Genomic DNA, 27,377 nt, shown 5'->3' with positions numbered 1-27,377 from the left:
ACTACCACACTACAGTATTACACACACTACACTACAGTACACTATCACAGTACACTACAGTATTACCACACTACAGTACACTACCACACTACAGTACACTACCACACTACAGTATTACCACACTACAGTACACTACCACACTACAGTACATTACCACACTACAGTACACTATCACACTACAGTATTACCACACTACAGTACACTATCACACTACAGTATTACCACACTACAGTACACTACCACACTACAGTATTACCACACTACAGTACACTACCACACTACAGTATTACCACACTACAGTACACTACCACACTACAGTACACTACCACACTACAGTACACTACCACACAACAGTACACTATCACACTACAGTATTACCACACTACAGTACACTACCACACTACAGTATTACCACACTACAGTACACTACCACACTACAGTATTACCACACTACAGTACACTACCACACTACAGTACACTATCACACTACAGTACACTACCACACTACAGTAATACCACACTACAGTACACTATCACACTACAAGTATTACCATACTATAGTACACTATCACACTACAGTATTACCACACTACAGTACACTACCACACTACAGTACACTACAGTACACTACCACACTACAGTACACTACCACACTACAGTATTACCACACTACAGTACACTACCACACTACAGTACACTACCACACTACAGTACCACACTACAGTACACTACCACACACTACCACACTACAGTACACTACCACACTACAGTACACTATCACACTACAGTATTACCACACTACAGTACACTATCACACTACAGTATTACCACACTACAGTACACTACCACACTACAGTACACTACCACACTACAGTACACTACCACACTACAGTATTACCACACTACAGTACACTACCACACTACAGTATTACCACACTACAGTACACCACCACACTACAGTACACTATCACACTACAGTACACTACCACACTACAGTATTACCACACTACAGTACACTATCACACTACAGTATTACCACACTACAGTACACTACCACACTACAGTACACTACCACACTACAGTACACTACACTACCACACTACAGTACACTACCACACTACAGTACACTACCACACAATACCACACTACAGTATTACCACACTACAGTACACTACCACACTACAGTACACTACCACACTACAGTATTACCACACTACAGTATTACCACACTACAGTACACTACCACACTACAGTACACTATCACACTACCAGACTACAGTACACTACCACACTACAGTACACTACCACACTACAGTATTACCACACTACAGTACACTACCACACTACAGTACATTACCACACTACAGTACACTACCACACAACAGTACACTACCACACTACAGTACACTACCACACTACAGTACACTACTCACACTACAGTACCACACTACTACACTACCACACTACCTTAATACTACATTACACTACTACACTACACTACACTACTACCACAATACTACATTACACTATTACACTACCAGACCACAGTACACTACCACACTACAGTACACTACCACACTACAGTATTACCACACTACCACACTATCACACTACAGTACACTACCACACTACCACACTACAGTATTACCACACTACCACACTACAGTACACTACCAGACTACAGTACACTACCACACTACAGTACACTACCAGACTACAGTACACTACCAGACTACAGTACACTATCACACTACACTACACTACCAGACTACAGTACACTACCAGACTACAGTACACTACCACACTACAGTACACTACCACACTACAGTATTACCACATTACAGTATTACCACACTACAGTACACTATCACACTACCATACTATAGTACACTATCACACTACAGTATTACCACACTACAGTACACTATCACACTACAGTATTACCACACTACAGTACACTACCACACTACAGTATTACCACACTACAGTACACTACCACACTACAGTACACTACCACACTACAGTACACTACCACACTACAGTATTACCACACTACAGTACACTACCACACTACAGTACACTATCACACTACAGTACACTACCACACTACAGTACACTACCACACTACAGTACACTACCACACTACAGTATTACCATACTACAGTACACTATCACACTACAGTATTACCACACTACAGTACACTACCACACTACAGTACACTATCACACTACCACACTACAGTATTACCACACTACAGTACACTACCACACTACAGTGCACTATCACACTACAGTACACTACCACACTACAGTATTACCACACTACAGTACACTATCACACTACAGTACACTACCATACTACCACATAGTACACTATCACACTACAGTATTACCACACTACAGTACACTACCACACTACAGTACACTATCACACTACAGTACACTACCACACTACAGTATTACCACACTACAGTACACTATCACACTACAGTATTACCACACTACAGTATTACCACACTACAGTACACTACCACACTACAGTACACTACCACACTACACTACCACACTACAGTACACTACCACACTACAGTACACTACCACACTACAGTACACTACCAGACAACAGTACACTATCACACTACAGTATTACCACACTACAGTACACTACCACACTACAGTACACTATCACACTACCACACTACAGTACACTACCACACTACAGTATTACCACATTACAGTATTACCACACTACAGTATTACCACACTACAGTACACTACCACACTACAGTACACCACCACACTACAGTACACTATCACACTACAGTACACTATCACACTACAGTATTACCATACTATAGTACACTATCACACTACAGTATTACCACACTACAGTACACTACCACACTACAGTATTACCACACTACAGTACACTACCACACTACAGTACACTACCACACTACAGTATTACCATACTATAGTACACTATCACACTACAGTATTACCACACTACAGTACACTACCACACTACAGTATTACCACACTACAGTACACTACCACACTACAGTACACTACCACACTACAGTATTACCACACTACAGTACACTACCACACTACAGTACACCACCACACTACAGTACACTACCACACTACAGTACACTAACACACTACAGTACACTACCACACTACAGTATTACCACACTACAGTACACTACCACACTACAGTACACTACCACACTACAGTATTACCACACTACACTACACTACCACACTACAGTACACTACCAGACTACAGTACACTGTCACACTACACTACACTACCACACTACAGTACACTACCAGACTACAGTACACTACCACACTACAGTACACTACCAGACAACAGTACACTACCACGCTACAGTACACTACCACACTACAGTACACTACCACACTACAGTATTACCACATTACAGTATTACCACACTACAGTATTACCACACTACAGTACACCACCACACTACAGTACACTATCACACTACAGTACACTACCACACTACAGTATTACCACACTACAGTACACTATCACACTACAGTACTACCACACTATAGTACACTATCACACTACAGTATTACCACACTACAGTACACTACCACACTACAGTATTACCACACTACAGTACACTACCACACTACAGTACACTACCACACTACAGTATTACCACACTACAGTACACTACCACACTACAGTACACCACCACATCACAGTACACTACCACACTACAGTACACTATCACACTACAGTACACTACCACACTACAGTACACTATCACACTACCACACTACAGTACACTACCACACTACAGTATTACCACATTACAGTATTACCACACTACAGTACACTACCACACTACAGTACACCACCACACTACAGTACACTATCACACTACAGTACACTATCACACTACAGTATTACCATACTATAGTACACTATCACACTACAGTATTACCACACTACAGTACACTACCACACTACAGTATTACCACACTACAGTACACTACCACACTACAGTACACTACCACACTACAGTATTACCACACTATAGTACACTATCACACTACAGTACATTACCACACTACAGTACACTACCACACTACAGTATTACCACACTACAGTACACTACCACACTACAGTACACTACCACACTACAGTATTACCACACTACAGTACACTACCACACTACAGTACACCACCACATCACAGTACACTACCACACTACAGTACACTAACACACTACAGTACACTACCACACTACAGTATTACCACACTACAGTACACTACCACACTACAGTACACTACCACACTAGGGTATTACCACACTACACTACACTACCACACTACAGTACACTACCAGACTACAGTACACTGTCACACTACACTACACTACCACACTACAGTACACTACCAGACTACAGTACACTACCACACTACAGTACACTACCAGACAACAGTACACTACCACGCTACAGTACACTACCACACTACAGTACACTACCACACTACAGTATTACCACATTACAGTATTACCACACTACAGTATTACCACACTACAGTACACCACCACACTACAGTACACTATCACACTACAGTACACTACCACACTACAGTATTACCACACTACAGTACACTATCACACTACAGTATTACCATACTATAGTACACTACCACACTACAGTACACTACCACTACAGTACACTACCACACTACAGTACACTACCACACTACAGTACACTACCACACTACCACACTACAGTACACTACCACACTACACTACACTACCAGACCACAGTACACTACCACACTACAGTACACTACCACACTACAGTATTACCACACTACAGTACACTACCACACTACAGTATTACCACACTACAGTACATTACCACACTACAGTATTACCACACTACAGTACACTACCACACTACAGTACACTATCACACTACCAGACTACAGTACACTACCACACCACAGTACACTACCACACTACAGTACACTATCACACTACAGTACCACACTACTACACTACCACACTACCTTAATACTACATTACACTACCACACTACACTACACTACTACCACAATACTACATTACACTATTACACTACCAGACCACAGTACACTACCACACTACAGTACACTACCACACTACAGTATTACCACACTACCACACTATCACACTACAGTACACTACCACACTACCACACTACAGTATTACCACACTACCACACTACAGTACACTACCACACTACAGTACACTATCACACTACAGTACACTACCACACTACAGTATTACCACACTACAGTACACTATCACACTACAGTACACTATCACACTACAGTACACTACCACACTACAGTATTACCACACTACAGTACACTATCACACTACAGTATTACCATACTACAGTATTACCACACTACAGTACACTACCACACTACAGTATTACCACACTACAGTACACTACCACACTACAGTATTACCACACTACAGTACACTACCACACTACAGTACACTATCACACTACAGTACACTACCACACTACAGTATTACCACACTACAGTACACTATCACACTACAGTATTACCACACTACAGTACACTACCACACTACAGTATTACCACACTACAGTACACTACCACACTACAGTATTACCACACTACAGTACACTACCACACTACAGTACACTACCAGACAACAGTACACTACCACACTACAGTACACTACCACACTACAGTATTACCATACTATAGTACACTATCACACTATAGTATTACCACACTACAGTACACTACCACACTACAGTATTACCACACTACAGTACACTACCTCACTACAGTATTACCACACTACAGTACACTACCACACTACAGTACACCACCACACTACAGTACACTACCACACTACAGTACACTAACACACTACAGTACACTACCACACTACAGTACACTACCACACTACAGTACACTATCACACTACAGTACCACACTACTACACTACCACACTACCTTAATACTACATTACACTACTACACTACCACACTACTACACTACACTACTACACTACCACACTACCACAATACTACATTACACTATTACACTACCAGACCACAGTACACTACCACACTACAGTTCACTACCACACTACAGTATTACCACACAACACTACACTACCACACTACAGTACACTACCAGACTACAGTACACTATCACACTACACTACACTACCACACTACAGTACACTACCACACTACAGTACACTACCACACTACAGTACACTAACACACTACAGTACACTACCACACTACAGTACACTACCACACTACAGTACACTATCACACTACAGTACCACACTACTACACTACCACACTACCTTAATACTACATTACACTACTACACTACCACACTACTACACTACACTACTACACTACCACAATACTACATTACACTATTACACTACCAGACCACAGTACACTCCCACACTACAGTACACTACCACACTACAGTATTACCACACTACACTACATTACCACACTACAGTACACTACCAGACTACAGTACACTATCACACTACACCACCACACTACAGTACACCACCACACTACAGTACACTATCACACTACACTACACTACCACACTACAGTACACTACCACACTACAGTACACTACCACACTACAGTACACCACCACACTACAGTATTACCACACTACACTACACTACCACACTACAGTACACTACCAGACTACAGTACACTATCACACTACCACACTACAGTACACTACCACATTACAGTATTACCACACTACAGTACACTACCACACTACAGTACACTATCACACTACCACACTACAGTACACTACCACACTACAGTACACTACCACACTACCACACTACAGTATTACCACACTACCACACTACAGTACACTACCACACTACCACACTACAGTATTACCACACTACCACACTACAGTACACTACCAGACTACAGTACACTATCACACTACACTACACTACCAGACTACAGTACACTACCAGACTACAGTATTACCACATTACAGTATTACCACACTACAGTACACTATCACACTACCATACTATAGTACACTATCACACTACAGTATTACAACACTACAGTACACTACAGTACACTATCACACTACAGTACACTACCACACTACAGTATTACCACACTACAGTACACTATCACACTACAGTACACTATCACACTACAGTACACTACCACACTACAGTATTACCACACTACAGTACACTATCACACTACAGTATTACCATACTACAGTATTACCACACTACAGTACACTACCACACTACAGTATTACCACACTACAGTACACTACCACACTACAGTATTACCACACTACAGTACACTACCACACTACAGTACACTATCACACTACAGTACACTACCACACTACAGTATTACCACACTACAGTACACTATCACACTACAGTATTACCACACTACAGTACACTACCACACTACAGTATTACCACACTACAGTACACTACCACACTAAAGTATTACCACACTACAGTACACTACCACACTACAGTACACTACCAGACAACAGTACACTACCACACTACAGTACACTACCACACTACAGTACACTAACACACTACAGTACACTACCACACTACAGTACACTACCACACTACAGTACACTATCACACTACAGTACCACACTACTACACTACACACATCACTACCTTAATACTACATTACACTACTACACTACCACACTACTACACTACACTACTACACTACCACACTACCACAATACTACATTACACTATTACACTACCAGACCACAGTACACTACCACACTACAGTTCACTACCACACTACAGTATTACCACACTACACTACACTACCACACTACAGTACACTACCAGACTACAGTACACTATCACACTACACTACACTACCACACTACAGTACACTACCACACTACAGTACACTACCACACTACAGTACACTAACACACTACAGTACACTACCACACTACAGTACACTACCACACTACAGTACACTATCACACTACAGTACCACACTACTACACTACCACACTACCTTAGTACTACATTACACTACTACACTACCACACTACTACACTACACTACTACACTACCACAATACTACATTACACTATTACACTACCAGACCACAGTACACTCCCACACTACAGTACACTACCACACTACAGTATTACCACACTACACTACATTACCACACTACAGTACACTACCAGACTACAGTACACTATCACACTACACTACACCACCACACTACAGTACACCACCACACTACAGTACACTATCACACTACACTACACTACCACACTACAGTACACTACCACACTACAGTACACTACCACACTACAGTACACCACCACACTACAGTATTACCACACTACACTACACTACCACACTACAGTACACTACCAGACTACAGTACACTATCACACTACCACACTACAGTACACTACCACATTACAGTATTACCACACTACAGTACACTACCACACTACAGTACACTATCACACTACCACACTACAGTACACTACCACACTACAGTACACTACCACACTACAGTACACTCTCACACTACCACACTACAGTACACTACCACATTACAGTATTACCACACTACAGTACACTACCACACTACAGTACACTACCAGACTACAGTACACTATCACACTACCACACTACGGTACACTACCACATTACAGTATTACCACATTACAGTACACTACCACACTACAGTACACTATCACACTACCACACTACAGTACACTACCACACTACAGTACACTACCACACTACAGTACACTATCACACTACAGTACACTACCACACTACCAGACAACACTACACTACCACACTACACTACTACACTACCACACTATCACACTACCACACTACCACACTATACTACACTGCCACACTGCCTTAATACTACATTACACTACTACACTACCACACTACTACACTACACTACTACACTACCACACTACCACACTACCACACTACTACACTACATTACACTACCACACTACACTACTACACTACACTACCACACTACAATCCTACACTACCACACTACTACACTACTACACTACCACAATACTACACTACCACAGTACTACACTACTACACTACCACACTACAGTACACTATCACACTACCACAGTACAGTACACTACCACACTACAGTATTACCACATTACAGTATTACCACACTACAGTATTACCACACTACAGTACACTACCACACTACAGTACACCATCACACTACAGTACACCATCACACTACAGTACACTACCACACTAGAGTACACTATCACACTACAGTACACTATCACACTACAGTATTACCATACTATAGTACACTATCACACTACAGTATTACCACACTACAGTACACTACCACACTACAGTATTACCACACTACAGTACACTACCACACTACAGTACACTACCACACTACAGTATTACCACACTACAGTACACCACCACACTACAGTACACTACCACACTACAGTACACTAACACACTACAGTACACTACCACACTACAGTACACTACCACACTACAGTACACTATCACACTACAGTACCACACTACTACACTACCACACTACCTTAATACTACATTACACTACTACACTACTACACTACCACAATACTACATGACACTATTACACTACCAGACCACAGTAAACTACCACACTACAGTACACTACCACACTACAGTATTACCACACTACACTACACTACCACACTACAGTACACTACCAGACTACAGTACACTATCACACTACACTACACTACCACACTACAGTACACTACCACACTACAGTACACTACAACACTACAGTACACTAACACACTACAGTACCACACTACTACACTACCACACTACCTTAATACTACTACACTACTACACTACACTACTACACTACCACAATACTACATTACACTATTACACTACCAGACCACAGTACACTACCACACTACAGTACACTACCACACTACAGTATTACCACACTACACTACATTACCACACTACAGTACACTACCAGACTACAGTACACTATCACACTACACTACACCACCACACTACAGTACACCACCACACTACAGTACACTATCACACTACACTACACTACCACACTACAGTACACTACCACACTACAGTACACCACCACACTACAGTACACCACCACACTACAGTACACTACCACACTACAGTATTACCACACTACACTACACTACCACACTACAGTACACTACCAGACTACAGTACACTATCACACTACCACACTACAGTACACTACCACATTACAGTATTACCACACTACAGTATTACCACACTACAGTACACTACCACACTACAGTACACTATCACACTACCACACTACAGTACACTACCACACTACAGTACACTACCACACTACAGTACACTATCACACTACAGTACACTACCACACAACACTACACTACCACACTACACTACTACACTACCACACTACTACACTATCACACTACTACACTACTACACTATCACACTACACTATCACACTAGAGGGAGAAAGAGGGAGAGAAAGAGAGAGAGAGAGAGAGAGAGAGAGAGAGAGAGAGGGAGAGGGAGAAAGAGGGAGAGAAAGAGAGAGAGAGAGAGAGAGAGAGAGAGAGAGAGAGAGAGAGAGGGAGAGGGAGAAAGAGGGAGAGAAAGAGGGAGAGAGAAAGAGAGAGAGAGAGGGAGAGGGAGAAAGAGGGAGAGAAAGAGAGTAAACCAGACAGAAAAGGGATGCTCAGTGAAGTGATGAGGACTAGACAGTCTTCCAGTTCTCTCTCCAGCCCATCGCTCATCATCCAGGGTAGCGTCCCAAATGGCACCCTATTTCTTATTTAAGTGCACTACTTCTGACCCGGTTCAATAGGGCACTGGTGAAAAGTAGTGCACTAAATAGGGAACGGGATGCCATTTGGGAAGTAACCCTCTCCAGCCACACCTGAGTGAGCACTTTGGTTGGACAAACCACCAGTCCAGCTCTGCTTGAGCCCATAAAACAAGAGCTTTAGATAAGAGGAGAAAACTGACTACCGGTGTCACTTGAACATTCCCATAATCCTTTGGGGGAAAAACCCAGCCAACTTTCTATTTATCTATCTTCTACACTGAGTACTAGCCCCCTGGGCCTTATATCTGAGTCACAAGACTCAACTTAAGAGGCTTAAATCAAATCACATTTTATTTGTCACATACACATGTTTAACAGATGTTATTGCGGGTGTGGCAGGCTTACGCTGTGGAAACGCTGTCTGTCTGCCGAGACAGATGAATTAGAAATCTACTGGTTCTGAGTTGGATGAGGGAGTCATTCAGCATTCAGGAGCCACAGAAACACTTCCTGAATCATATAACACCTCTGGTCTGGTTCCCTGAAGAGGAAGAGAGCTGTGTGTGTGTGTGTGTGTGTGTGTGTGTGTGTGTGTGTGTGTGTGTGTGTGTGTGTGTGTGTGTGTGTGAGAGTGAGAGCTCTAGAAGCTACAATGAGGAAAAAAGAAAACGTAAATCATCGCTAAAGCCAAGGTGTACATCCCAAATGGCACCCTATTCCCTATATAGTGCACTACTTTAGACCAGAGCCCTATTCCCTATATAGTGCACTACTTTAGACCAGAGCCCTATTCCCTATATAGTGCACTACTTTAGACCAGAGCCCTATTCCCTATATAGTACACTACTTTAGACCAGAGCCCTATTCCATATATAATACACTACTTTAGACAAGAGCCCTATTCCCTATATAGTGCACTACTTTAGACCAGAGCCCTATTCCCTATATAGTGCACTACTTTAGACCAGGGCCCTATTCCCTATATAGTGCACTACTTTAGACCAGAGCCCTATTCCCTATATAGTGCACTACTTTAGACCAGAGCCCTATTCCCTATACAGTGCACTACTTTAAACCATAGCCCTATTGAACCACTATTCCCTATATAGTGCACTACTTTAGACCAGAGCCCTATTCCCTATATAGTGCACTACTTTAGACCAGAGCCCTATTCCCTATATAGTGCACTACTTTAGACCAGAGCCCTATTCCCTATACAGTGCACTACTTTAAACCAGAGCCCTATTGAACCACTATTCCCTATATAGTGCACTACTTTAGACCAGAGCCCTATTCCCTATATAGTACCCTACTTTAGACCAGAGCCCTATTCCCTATATAGTGCACCACTCTAGACCAGAGCCCTATTCCCTATATAGTACACTACTTTAGACCAGAGCCCTATTCCATATATAATACACTACTTTAGACCAGAGCCCTATTCCCTATATAGTGCACTACTTTAGACCAGAGCCCTATTCCCTATATAGTGCACTACTTTAGACCAGAGCCCTATTCCCTATATAGTGCACTACTTTAGACCAGAGCCCTATTCCCTATATAGTGCACTACTTTAGACCAGGGCCCTATTCCCTATATAGTGCACTACTTTAGACCAGAGCCCTATTCCCTATATAGTGCACTACTTTAGACCAGAGCCCTATTCCCTATACAGTGCACTACTTTAAACCAGAGCCCTATTGAACCACTATTCCCTATATAGTGCACTACTTTAGACCAGAGCCCTATTCCCTATATAGTGCACTACTTTAGACCAGAGCCCTATTCCCTATACAGTGCACTACTTTAAACCAGAGCCCTATTGAACCACTATTCCCTATATAGTGGACTACTTTAGACCAGAGCCCTATTCCCTATATAGTGCACTACTTTAGACCAGAGCCCTATTCCCTATATAGTGCACTACTTTAGACCAGAGCCCTATTCCCTATATAGTGCACTACTTTAGACCAGAGCCCTATTCCCTATATAGTGCACTACTTTAGACCAGAGCCCTATTCCCTATACAGTGCACTACTTTAAACCAGAGCCCTATTGAACCACTATTCCCTATATAGTGCACTACTTTAGACCAGAGCCCTAATCCCTATATAGTGCACTACTTTAGACCAGAGCCCTATTCCCTATATAGTGCACTACTCTAGACCAGAGCCCTATTCTCTATATAGTACCCTACTTTAGACCAGAGCCCTATTCCCTATATAGTGCACTACTTTAGACGAGAGTGTACGCTTCATGTCCTACAAAAAGATAAATAGCCCATTTACAGTCTTGGCCACAGACACACTTGGTCTCTGTGTGTGTGTGTGTGTGTGTGTGTGTGTGTGTGTGTGTGTGTGTGTGTGTGTGTGTGTGTGTGTGTGTGATCTGTGTTTAACATGCTCCACTTCATTAGGGGCCCTCCTGAGAGAGCAGGGATAATGCATCCTAAATAGCACCCTATTCCCTATGTAGTGCCCTACTTTTGACCAGGACCCATAGGGTAGTAGTGCACTACATCTACATAGGGAATATGACATTTGGTACCCTAGAGGGGAAGCAAAGCAAGGGGAGGGAATGATTGGCAGCTTTTAGCAAAAGGAGGGGTTTGTTAGGCTCTATTCAGTCAGTCAATCATACTCAATACAGCTTCAATGAGGAGTCACTTGTTCATTCACTCCCTGACTCACTGGCCACGTCTACAAGGGAACCCTATTCCTTATTTAGGGCTTTTTGGTCCAAAGTAGTGCACTATAGAAGGACATAGTGTACCATTTGAGATGCAAACGCTGACTTAGCTTCTTCTTCTTCAGCTTCAGCTTCTTCTTCTTCTTCTTCAGCTTCTTCTTCTTCTCCAGCTTCTTCTTCTTCAGCTTCTTCTTCTTCTTCTTCTCCTTCTTCATCTCCTTCTTCTCCTTCTTCTTCAGCTTCTTCTTCTCATTCTTCAGCTTCTTCAGCTTCTTCTTCTCCTTCTCATTCAGCTTCTTCTTCTTCTTCTCCTTCTTCTTCTTCTCCTTCCTCTTCATCTCCTTCTTCTCCTTCTTCTTCTTCTCCTTCAGCTTCAGCTTCTTCTTCTTCAGCTTCTTCAGCTTCTTCTTCAGCTTCTTCTTCTTCAGCTTCTTCTTCTTCAGGTTCTTCTTCTTCTCCTTCCTCTTCTTCTGCTTCTTCTTCTCCTGCTTCTTCTACTTCTTCTTCTCATTCCTCTTCTTCTTCAGCTTCTTCTTCTTATTCTCCTTCCTCTTCTCCTTCTTCTTCTTCTTCTTCTTCTCCTTCAGCCTCTTCTTCTTCTTCTTCTCCTTCAGCCTCTTCTTCTTCTTCTTCTTCTCCTTCTTCATCTCCTTCTTCTCCTTCTTCTTCAGCTTCTTCTTCTCCTTCTCATTCAGCTTCTTCTTCTTCTTCTCCTTCTTCTTCTTCTTCTTCTTCTTCTTCTCCTTCAGCTTCTTCTTCTTCTTCAGCTTCTTCTTCAGCTTCTTCTTCTTCTCCTTCATCTCCTTCTTCTCCTTCTTTTTCAGCTTCTTCTCCTCATTCTTCAGCTTCTTCTCCTTCTCCTTCAGCTTCTTCTTCATCTCCTTCTTCTCCTTCTTCAGCTTCAGCTTCTTCAGCTTCTTCTTCTTCTTGTCATCTTTTTTTCACTCCATCCGTTAACATGGGATTTGTTAACATGGGATTTGTCAAAAAGTAATGCACTATATAGGGAACAGTGTTCCATTTGGGGACACGACCATAGTCTCATCATGCATATATGCCTGTCAATGAAATCCAATCAACTCTACCCACACGAGCCAGTCCTTATCAACGGTATTATATTATATATCTTATCCTCTTAGACCTTTCATCTTAAAGCAAGAGTTAAGTCTCTTGGAAGAAGCCACTCCCATTCAAATAAAAGTGAAGGATTTTCATTAGAAATATCCCAGAGCCACTCAGGTGTTTGGAAAAAAAGGAACTATGTATAGAAATATATTTAAAGAGAGAGAGAGAGAGAGAGAGAGAGAGAGAGAGAGAGAGAGAGAGAGAGAGAGAGAGAGAGAGAGAGAGAGAGAGAGAGAGAGAGAGAGAGAGAGGAGGAGAGGGAGGGAGGGAGGGGAGAGAAGAGAGAGAGCGAGGGAGAGAGAGAGAGAGACAGAGGGAGGGAGAGAAGAGAGAGAGAGAGGAAGGGAGAGAAGAGAGAGACAGAGGGAGGGAGAGAAGAGCGAGAGAGAGAGAGAGGAAGGGAGAGAAGAGAGAGACAGAGGGAGGGAGAGAAGAGAGAGAGAGAGACAGAGGGAGGGAGGGAGAGAAGAGAGAGAGAGAGACAGAGGGAGGGAGGGAGAGAAGAGAGAGAGAGACAGAGGGAGGGAGGGAGAGAAGAGAGAGAGAGAGACAGAGGGAGGGAGGGAGAGAAGAGAGAGAGAGAGACAGAGGGAGGGAGGGAGAGAAGAGAGAGAGAGAGACAGAGGGAGGGAGAGAACAGACAGACAGACAGACAGACAGACAGACAGACAGACAGACAGACAGACAGACAGACAGACAGACAGACAGAGAGAGAGAGAGATAGAGAGAGAGAGAGATCCTGCCTGGACACATTGCCTGGTCATTGGTCATTGGTGGTAGTCTACTATTTCATGAATATCTAGTGACAGACCGTGAGTGGAAACACACAGACAGGTAGTGGACTGAAGAAGTCTCTCTGTGTTTTACATCCAACTCAGCTTGTATACATTCTGGAACTCCTCGTCCTATAGGGAAGCATCTCAAATGGCACCCTATTCCCTATATAGTGCCCTTCTTTTGACCAGGGCCCATATAGGGAGTTAAAAGTATTGCACTATGTAGGGAATAGGGTGCCATTTAGGACGCAAGCCTACACTGGAAAATCCTGTTGTTTTTACGGTAACTTACTTGCATCCAGTTAGTTACCTGTAAGTTACTGTAAAAAAAAAAAAAACAGTACAGTATGTTACCGTATATTTTGCAGTAATGTACGGTTAAACAGACGTTTCTGTCACCATCCTAATGTAATACATACTGTTCTGTCAGCAAACACACACAGACACTGTGGTGAACCCCTCTATGCTTCATTAGTGCCCTAATTAAGAGAGTTCGTTATCTTGCACATTCTCCCCGGGGAGTTGCTATAGCGCTGATGAATAAACACCTTAGTTTGCCACGGTAACGCAAATTAACACTATCTACGTACACACAGCCAGCACACACACAGCCTGCACACACACAGCCTGCATACACACAGCCAGCATACCCACAGCCAGCATACACACAGCCAGCATATACACAGCCAGCATACACACAGCCAGCACACACAGCCAGCATACACACAGCCATCATACACACAGCCATCATTCACACAGCCAGCATACACACAGCCAGCATTCACACAGCCTGCATACACACAGCCTGCATTCACACAGCCTGCATACACACAGCCAGCATACACACAGCCAGCACACACAGCCAGCATACACACAGCCATCATACACACAGCCATCATTCACACAGCCAGCATTCACACAGCCAGCATTCACACAGCCTGCATTCACACAGCCAGCATACACACAGCCAGCATACACACAGCCAGCATACACACAGCCAGCATACACACAGCCAGCACACACAGCCAGCATACACACAGCCATCATACACACAGCCATCATTCACACAGCCAGCATACACACAGCCATCATTCACACAGCCAGCATTCACACAGCCTGCATTCACACAGCCAGCATACACACAGCCAGCATTCACACAGCCAGCACACACAGCCAGCATACACACAGCCAGCATTCACACAGCCTGCATACACACAGCCAGCATACACACAGCCTGCATACACACAGCCAGCATACACACAGCCAGCGTCCCAAATGGCATCCTACTCCCTGTATAGTGCACTACTTTCGACCATGGTCTGTAGTAACTAACACATTATCCTATAAAGGCGCAACAGAACGTGACTAGGAGGACTCTGGTATCTTGACACAGTGAATCTGCAAGACAATCTCTCAGGTACTTTACACAGCATGGACAAATAGACAACGGGTATCTGGCAGAATCAAACAGACATATCTACAGTCAGCAGTAGCAGGAGGGAAGGACTAGCCTACTGCTGACGGTGGTGATAAAAGGTGTAATGGAAACGCAGTATCTGGCAGAAACAAACAAGCGCATACAATCCAGAGTGCTCAGGCAGAATAGCAGTAGTACACAATGGAATACGTAGGCACCAATAAGTCCTACGCAGAGATACATGACAAGATGTGGATGGGGCTTCACATCTACAAACAGGGCCTGAGGATACAAGCCTGATCTAATCTCAATTAAAGTGGGAGAAGAAAACAGGTAGTAGATAGCTGTCTGCCAACACACGCTGTCTGGAACACATACACTCACACGCTCTGCTATTAATACAAACACATACTGTCTCAAATCAGACCAGCAATGTCTCAAATCAGACACACAATGTCTCAATCAGACACACACTGTCTCAAATCAGACACACACTGTCTCAAATCAGACACACACTGTCTCAAATCAGACACACAAAATTGTTTACATTTAACCCCTCTATCACAAACTCTCCATCTCGAACCCTCCTCTCTCGTCTCTGTCTCTCCTCTCTCTCCCTCCTCTCTCTCACCCTCTCTCTTTCAAATGTAACGTTTGAAAGACACACACACTATGGCTACATAAGCACCAAAACAATAGTGGTCCATTGTGATTGATTCGATAACAAGCTGTGTCAATTTGTTTCGACATTCAGAAGAGATACTGGAAGTCATGACTGACAAAGCTGTTGTTTTACACACGAATTTCAGCACAACGGACAGCAACTTGTCATTTACGGGCATTTCAGGACAATGGAGACAGACGTTGGATGAACTGCCTGCTGGTTTTCATTCCATACAGCAGGTGCTGATTGAGTCACACCAGGTGGGACACCAGGTGTGAGAACTCTCTGGCCAAACAATTACATGAATTGATCGATTAACTACCGGGGATGTAAACCAGCAGTACGTCGCGCCTCGAGGGCTGGAATTCAGTAGTAACTTGAACGGATGAACGCAGAGTTGGACGACATTGCAGCCAGTAGTACAGGTCTGCCATGAAATATTCTAACTGTATTCTAATGCGATAGCCATCCATCAACCAGCAACATGTGAAGCCCACGGCAGATACATGTAACATGGTCCTGTTTACAGGTCTAATTGCGGAGAGCAAAAAAAACACAAGTTGAAGAGGTCAGTGAGTGTTGTCAAGGCAACACCCGACATGTGGACCGTATTGTTATTGTCACGTCATTTTGATCAAAAACTATGAAGAACGGTAATACCAAGAACTGGTCTGTTGTCACAGCAATACATTAGCCCCTCTGACAGTCTAGGGAGACCAGAGCCAGGCTTATCCATGGCTGTTGGGGGACACTAACAGATAAACACAGCCAGCATTTCATTCTATGTTGAACGGGTGTCTGTAGTCACAGCAATATAATAGCCCCTTTTGACAGTCACAATCCAAAAAGAGGCGACAACAGGCCAATACAACACACATGTATTTCATCATGATGAGGAAGAATTAAACGATGACAATGAAAGGAAGATAGATAAAGGGGGGGAATATGAAATGATGGAGCACTGCGGGACTAGGATGAGAGAACTGAAATGTCCAAACTTACTGCCACACTGTTCAGCTGCTGGCTCGGGATGACAGTTGACGAGGAAGACGATCACACCAAAAAGAGTCTTGGTTGATGTACATCCAGCGTCCGTGCTGAGGCGTGTGTGTTTGCGTGTGTGAGGATCAATGTGTATGCACGTGCCCGCAAGAGCGAATGACAACCACAACCAATAACTCTAGCCTAAATATTCAATCTGTCCGCATCTAAACCAGTAGGCTACTGAGACGCTATTGGAAGAAAAAAAAATATGTTAATGGCGCTGTTGTCAAATGCTGCGTTTAGCCTATAATTGTCTCCATGCATACATTAACAGTCTCGCCTAGAAATCAAAGCTGTAGATAGCCGAATGTTGATTAAGTAGCCTACTGTTGTCATAAATTCATATTGCTTGGTATTTAGATCGTTGACAAAACGTCGATTTGAATGCAAAAAATGTATCAATAGTCCATCAAAGTAAAATAAACGCATGCATACAATCATTACCAAGTTTAGGTGCGATTACTGTAGCCTATTGGTCACTATAATCATACTTACAAGTACTAGACGCCCGTTCAATTGCCATGTTTCCGTCGAATTAGACTCTTAGGGAGAAATTAAACAGCAAATGACGACAGCAGTGTGTGCAAAAGTGTGCTTTTATGCAAACACATTTTCCCCAAAACCCTAAAACCAAGACTGCAATACGTCTATTCTCTGACCCAAATTGGAGAAAAAAAACTCGCTGTATTTCTGACGGGTGTAAAATGTTCACTCGGGAAAAGCACGATAGCCTACACACACACACACACATATATGCACATCCCTGCGTTTTCCTTCCCTTCTCTTCGCTCTCCACAATGTCCCTCACTCACGACGTCACTGGGCGAGACTCAACCCTAACTCTTCCTCCCTTATCTGCAGTAGAGTTCCGTGTACCCCTACAGCCCCACTACATGACGATGGGCCCCGTTATTCACTAGAGATAGTGGTGGGAGAAATTAGAGCGCTTATTGGCTGACGGGAAGACAGATGGGGTGCACACATCGCAGATAAATAGCGCCAGACCTCTGCCTATGCGGAGTTGATGCCTAACAGCAACTGACCAATCAACTCCCTCTTCTGTCTCATCCTCTTTGCTCCCCTCTTGTCGAGTGTCAGTTTGATGTATGTAGTCATTCTATGAGTATTATAAACTTATTCTGCGGCTGGCAGGTTTGGGGCTGGCTGGCTAGCTGCAGCTTCACAGGATGAGTCTCAAATGCAACCCTATTCCCTATGTAGTGCATTACTTTTGACCAGAGGCCTCAACGGCAGTGCACTACATAGGGAATAAGGTGCCATTTGGGACACATCCTGGTTATTGTATTGCAGAGGAGGACAAGCATCTGCAGCTCTGGCCCCCTATTGTCATTGCAGGGATGATCAGGTTTATCATTCACTGTTTCTTCAGTTTGGATAGAAAAATCGGTTAGGAGGACTTCTGGCTCTGTGTTGGCAGGGTAGGCTGGGTAGGTGGGAGAGGGGCAGTGGAGGCTGGGTAGGTAGGCTGGGGAGGTTGGGGAAGCAGGTAGGCTGGGCAGGCTGGGGAGGCTGGGTAGGTAGGCTGGGAGGCAGGGGAGGCTGGTAGGCTGGGGAGGTTGGGGAAGGAGGGAAGGCCAGGGCTGCTGGGGAGGACACATGACATGTTGAATATATCTGAGAACAGCTTTGGAATGTGGTGCTGAAAGAACAGCTCTATAATGTTGAAAGGACAGCTCTATAATGTTGAAAGGGCAGCTCTATAATGTTGAAAGGACAACTCTATAATGTTGAAAGGACAACTCTATAATGTTGAAAGGACAGCTCTATAATGTTGAAAGGACAGCTCTATAATGTTGAAAGGACAGCTCTATAATGTTGAAAGGACAGCTCTATAATGTTGAAAGGACAGCTCTATAATGTTGAAAGGACAGCTCAAGAATGTGGTGCTGAAAGGACAGTTCTAGAATGTGGTTGTAAAAGGACAGTTCTAGTATGTGGTGCTGAAAGGACAGTTCCAGAATGTGGTGCTGAAAGGACAGTTCTAGAATGTGGTGCTGAAAGGACAGTTCCAGAATGTGGTGCTGAAAGGACAGTTCCAGAATGTGGTGCTGAAAGGACAGTTCTAGAATGTGGTGCTGAAAGGACAGTTCCAGAATGTGGTGCCGAAAGGACAGTTCCAGAATGTGGTGCCGAAAGGACAGTTCCAGAATGTGGTGCCGAAAGGACAGTTCCAGAATGTGGTGCCGAAAGGACAGTTCTAGAATGTTGTGCCGAAAGGACAGTTCTAGAATGTGGTGCTGAAAGGACAGTTCTAGAATGTGGTGCTGAAAGGACAGTTCCAGAATGTGGTGCTGAAAGGACAGTTCCAGAATGTGGTGCTGAAAGGACAGTTCTAGAATGTGGTGCTGAAAGGACAGTTCCAGAATGTGGTGCTGAAAGGACAGTTCCAGAATGTGGTGCCGAAAGGACAGTTCCAGAATGTGGTGCCGAAAGGACAGTTCTAGAATGTTGTGCCGAAAGGACAGTTCTAGAATGTGGTGCCGAAAGGACAGTTCTAGAATGTGGTGCTGAAAGGACAGTTCTAGAATGTGGTGCTGAAAGGACAGTTGTAGAATGTGGTGGTGAAAGGACAGTTCTAGAATGTGGTGCTGAAAGGACAGTTCTAGAATGTGGTGGTGAAAGGACAGTTCTAGAATGTGATGGTGAAAGGACAGTTCTAGAATGTGGTGGTGAAAGGATAGTTCTAGAATGTGGTGGTGAAAGGACAGTTATAGAATGTGGTGCTGAAAGGTACATTTATCAGAACATGAAAAGATATAAAGTCTCTCCTTTTTGCCTCTCAAATACTCAATGAGTGCGTTCACATGCACAGTAATAATTTGATATTAAACTGATCATGGCAGTAGGGAGATGATGAGAGTCATGTAAGCATCTTACTCTGCTTATCTTAATCGGTGTAAGGTGAAAATCAAAGTAAACATACGCACATTAAAGCATCTGGTTTTCTTAGCGATCTTTCTAATTATTAGGTTAATAATCGGTGTTCCAGCGGAGGATTTGATCTGCACATGTGCAAGCACCAGCCGAGAGCCTCCGTCTTTAGCGCGAGTGAAGTGTGTTTGGAACTGAATGTATGCGTCATAGAAGTAAGTCGTTTTCACATACAAACTTTATATATGTCTGACCTCAGAATCAAGAATGCTTCTCAAGAATAACATGGATGCTGTGGTAGAATGTTTCTTTTTATTGACGATTTTCAGTAGCCTATCAGAGCCATGTGTCCATTATTATGGAAATCGTTCTTCTTCCAAAGCTTGTAAACGTTTTAAACTAGCTATTATATGAATCTATCCACAATAATCATATTATTTTGTGCATGTAACCGTACTCATTGAAGACCTGGGTTGTAGTATCTCAAATTGCACCCTAATCCCTACATATGGGCCTTCGTCAAAAGTAGTTCACTATGAATGGAATATGGCTCCATTTGGGTGACACCCTAAAGCTCTTCGAAGGGTAGTTGAGTTTGTCTCTCTCTTAGCAGAGCTGTCACCTTTGCTCCTGCTATAGTTTTCACAGAAGTCCCTTGTGATTGGCTTACCCTCCAATCATTTGTCACTTTGCCACGGCCCCCAAAATTACAGTCTGTAATGTTCACGCCTCGACTTGCCCCCCCCTTGTTTTTTCCCCTTTACAATCACATATCAATTATCACCTCCCACACATCTACTCTTCTTCTTCCCTCTCTCCCGTTGCAGCCAGCCGAGTTCAGAGTGCAGCTGTTCTCTACATTTATATCTATATTTATATCTACATTTATATGTATATATATATCTATATTTATATCTATATTTATATCTACATTTATATCTACATTTATATCTACATTTATATGTATATATATATCTATATTTATATCTATATTTATATCTACATTTATATCTACATTTATATGTATATATATATATCTACATTTATATCTACATATATATCTACATTTATATCTACATTTATATCTACATTTATATGTATATATATATCTATATTTATATCTATATTTATATCTACATTTATATCTACATTTATATGTATATATATATATCTACATTTATATCTACATTTATATCTACATTTATATCTATATTTATATCTACATTTATATGTATATATATATCTATATTTATATCTATATTTATATCTACATTTATATGTATATATATATCTACATTTATATCTATATTTATATCTATATTTATATCTACATTTATATCTATATTTATATCTACATTTATATCTATATTTATATCTATATTTATATCTACATTTATATCTATATTTATATCTATATTTATATCTACATTTATATCTATATTTATATCTATATTTATATCTACATTTATATCTATATTTGAATATTTGAAAAACTCTGAGAAACGGACGATGATCTTTCCATTTCTCTCGTCCGTTTTGAGAATGACACAAATATTAACTTTCACAAAGTTTGCTGCTTCAGTGTCTTTAGATATTTTTGTCAGATGTTACTATGGAATACTGAAGTATAATTATAAGCACTTCATAAGTGTCAAAGGCTTTTATTGACAATTACATGAAGTTGATGCAAAGAGTCAATATTTGCAGTGTTGACCCTTCTTTTTCAAGACCTCTGCAATCCGCCCAGGCATGCTGTCAATTAACTTCTGGGCCACATCCTGACTGATGGCAGCCCATTCTTGCATAATCAATGCTTGGAGTTTGTCAGAATTTGTGGGTTTTTGTTTGTCCACCCGCCTCTTGAGGATTGACCACAAATTCTCAATGGGATTAAGGTCTGGGGAGTTCCCTGGCCATGGACCCAAAATATGGATGTTTTGTTCCCCGAGCCACTTAGTTATCACTTTTGCCTTATGGCAAGGTGCTCCATCATGCTGGAAAAGGCATTGTTCGTCACCAAACTGTTCCTGGATGGTTGGGTGAAGTTGCTCTCGGAGGATGTGTTGGTACCATTCTTTTTTCATGGCTGTGTTCTTAGGCAAAATTGTGAGTGAGCCCACTCCCTTGGCTGAGAAGCAACCCCACACATGAAGGGGCTCAGGATGCTTTACTGTTGGCATGACACAGGACTGATGGTAGTGCTCACCTTGTCTTCTCCGGACAAGCTTTTTTCCAGATGCCCCATACAATCGGAAAGGGGATTCATCAGAGAAAATGACTTTACCCCAGTCCTCAGCAGTCCAATCCCTGTACCTTTTGCAGAATATCAGTCTGTCCCTGATGTTTTTCCAGGAGAGAAGTGGCTTCTTTGCTGCCCTTCTTGACACCAGGCCAGCCTCCAAAAGTCTTCACCTCCCTGCTGCCATTCCTGAGCAAGCTCTGTACTGGTGGTGCCCCGATCCCGCAGCTGAATCAACTTTAGGAGATGGTCCTGGTGCTTGCTGGACTTTTTTGGGCTCCCTGAAGCCTTCTTCACAACAATTGAACCGCTCTCCTTGAAGTTCTTGATGATCCGATAAATGGTTGATTTAGGTGCAATCTTACTGGCAGCAATATCCTTGCCTGTGAAGCCCTTTTTGTGCAAAAGCAATGATGACGGCACGTGTTTCCTTGCAGGTAACCATGGTTGACAAAGGAAGAACAATGATTCCAAGCATCACCCTCCTTTTGAAGCTTCCAGTCTGTTATTCGAACTCAATCAGCATGACAGAGTGATCTCCAGCCTTGTCCTCGTGAACACTCACACCTGTGTTAACGAGATAATCACTGACATGATGTCAGCTGGTCCTTTTGTGGCAGGGCTGAAATGCAGTGGAAATGTTTTTTTGAGATTCAGTTAATATGCATGGCAAAGAGAAACTTTGCAATTCATCTTATCACTCTTCATAACATTCTGGAGTATATACAAATTGCCATCATACAAACTGAGGCAGCAGACTTTGTGAAAACTTTTGGCCACGACTGTATAGGGAATAGGGTGCCATTTTGAACTGCGTATGTGTCATTGGTATTCAGTTTCACAGAGTAGACAGACATAGCATGCAGGATGCTGTTACCATGACTGTTGTGATATTTCAAACCTGTGTTTCTCTCCGACTGCAGATCACAATAGAGGCCCACATAATATCACGCTACAGTAACTCTGCCTCCAGGGACGGTTGTAACAATTCTACAGAAAGTGTACTGGCGTGTGGAAAACTAAAATTGATAAGACTCTTATGCAATACAAGAGTGGCAACTGCTTATGACAATGGGTACAAGGATCTGCAAATGAATGTGTCCTACTGGGATTTCAATGACAAAATACACGTTATGTGTCAATGGTTCGGCACAAAGCAAAGAAGAAGAGCTGAAGTCATAGTTGGTAGTCTGAAATTACTCTAAATCAAAACAAATAATAGATGCAAAAACGAGACAGAAACAAGTTTTCAATGTGGGCAGTCTTTTTGGGAGAGACCATCAGCTTTTCTATTTTGGGCTAAATGACTTTACCCAGATGAACCCCCCCCATTCCACAGAAGGCTAAATGACTTTACCCAGATGAACCCCCCCCCTAATTCCACAGAAGGCTATATGACTTTACCCAGATGAACCCCCCATAAGGCTAAATTACTTTACCCAGATGAACCCCCCATTCCACAGAAGGCTAAATGACTTTACCCAGATGAACCCCCCCATTCCACAGAAGGCTATATGACTTTACCCAGATGACCGCCCCCATTCCACAGAAGGCTATATGACTTTACCCAGATGAACCACCCCCATTCCACAGAAGGCTATATGACTTTACCCAGATGAACCCCCCATTCCACAGAAGGCTATATGACTTTACCCAGATGAACCCCCCATTCCACAGAAGGCTATATGACTTTACCCAGATGAACCCCCCATTCCACAGAAGGCTATATGACTTTACCCAGATGAACCCCCCACCATTCCACAGAAGGCTATATGACTTTACCCAGATGAACCCCCACCCCATTCCACAGAAGGCTAAATGACTTTACCCAGATGAACCCCCCCCATTCCACAGAAGGCTATATGACTTTACCCAGATGAACCCCCATTCCACAGAAGGCTATATGACTTTACCCAGATGAACCCCCACCATTCCACAGAAGGCTATATGACTTTACCCAGATGAACCCCCACCCCATTCCACAGAAGGCTATATGACTTTACCCAGATGAACCCCCCATTCCACAGAAGGCTATATGACTTTACCCAGATGAACCCCCATTCCACAGGCTATATGACTTTACCCAGATGAACCCCCCCCATTCCACAGAAGGCTATATGACTTTACCCAGATGAACCCCCCACCATTCCACAGAAGGCTAAATGACTTTACCCAGATGAACCCCCACCCCATTCCACAGAAGGCTAAATGACTTTACCCAGATGAACCCCACCCCATTCCACAGAAGGCTAAATGACTTTACCCAGATGAACCCCCCCCATTCCACAGAAGGCTATATGACTTTACCCAGATGAACCCCCATTCCACAGAAGGCTATATGACTTTACCCAGATGAACCCCCACCATTCCACAGAAGGCTATATGACTTTACCCAGATGAACCCCCACCCCATTCCACAGAAGGCTATATGACTTTACCCAGATGAACCCCCCCATTCCACAGAAGGCTATATGACTTTACCCAGATGAACCCCCCCCATTCCACAGGCTATATGACTTTACCCAGATGAACCCCCCCATTCCACAGAAGGCTATATGACTTTACCCAGATGAACCACCCCCACCATTCCACAGAAGGCTAAATGACTTTACCCAGATGAACCCCCCATTCCACAGAAGGCTATATGACTTTACCCAGATGAACCCCCCCAATCCACAGAAGGCTATATGACTTTACCCAGATGAACCCCATTCCACAGAAGGCTATATGACTTTACCCAGATGAACCCCCCCATCCCACAGGCTATATGACTTTACCCAGATGAACCCCCCCCCATTCCACAGAAGGCTATATGACTTTACCCAGATGAACCCCCCATTCCACAGAAGGCTATATGACTTTACCCAGATGAACCCCCCATTCCACAGAAGGCTATATGACTTTACCCAGATGAACCCCCCATTCCACAGAAGGCTATATGACTTTACCCAGATGAACCCCCCCATTCCACAGAAGGCTATATGACTTTACCCAGATGAACCCCCCCATTCCACAGAAGCTATATGACTTTACCCAGATGAACCCCCATTCCACAGAAGGCTATATGACTTTACCCAGATGAACCCCCCCCATTCCACAGAAGGCTATATGACTTTACCCAGATGAACCCCCCCCCATTCCACAGAAGGCTATGACTTTACCCAGATGAACCCCCCATTCCACAGAAGGCTATATGACTTACCCAGATGAACCCCCCATTCCACAGAAGCCTATATGACTTTACCCAGATGAACCCCCATTCCACAGAAGGCTATATGACTTTACCCAGATGAACCCCCCCATTCCACAGGCTATATGACTTTACCCAGATGAACCCCCCCCCATTCCACAGAAGGCTATATGACTTTACCCAGATGAACCCCCCATTCCACAGGCTATATGACTTTACCCAGATGAACCCCCCATTCCACAGAAGGCTATATGACTTTACCCAGATGAACCCCCCCCATTCCACAGAAGCCTATATGACTTTACCCAGATGAACCCCCCCATTCCACAGAAGCCTATATGACTTTACCCAGATGAAACCCCCATTCCACAGAAGCT

General features: G+C 43.0%; 1 pseudogene; it reads right to left on the bottom strand.

Annotated features, from left to right (window-relative positions):
- Nucleotides 1–18,943, bottom strand: part of LOC115122186 (gamma-aminobutyric acid type B receptor subunit 1-like) — a 505,415-nt pseudogene extending 486,472 nt beyond the window's left edge.
- Nucleotides 18,944–27,377: the final 8,434 nt, after the last annotated feature.

Source organism: Oncorhynchus nerka, linkage group LG4 (assembly GCF_034236695.1).
Source record: "Oncorhynchus nerka isolate Pitt River linkage group LG4, Oner_Uvic_2.0, whole genome shotgun sequence".
In the NCBI taxonomy this organism is placed as follows: Eukaryota; Metazoa; Chordata; class Actinopteri; order Salmoniformes; family Salmonidae; genus Oncorhynchus; species Oncorhynchus nerka.
The sequence above is the reverse complement of the archived record's forward strand: the minus strand, read 5'-3'. Positions and strand labels throughout refer to the sequence as shown.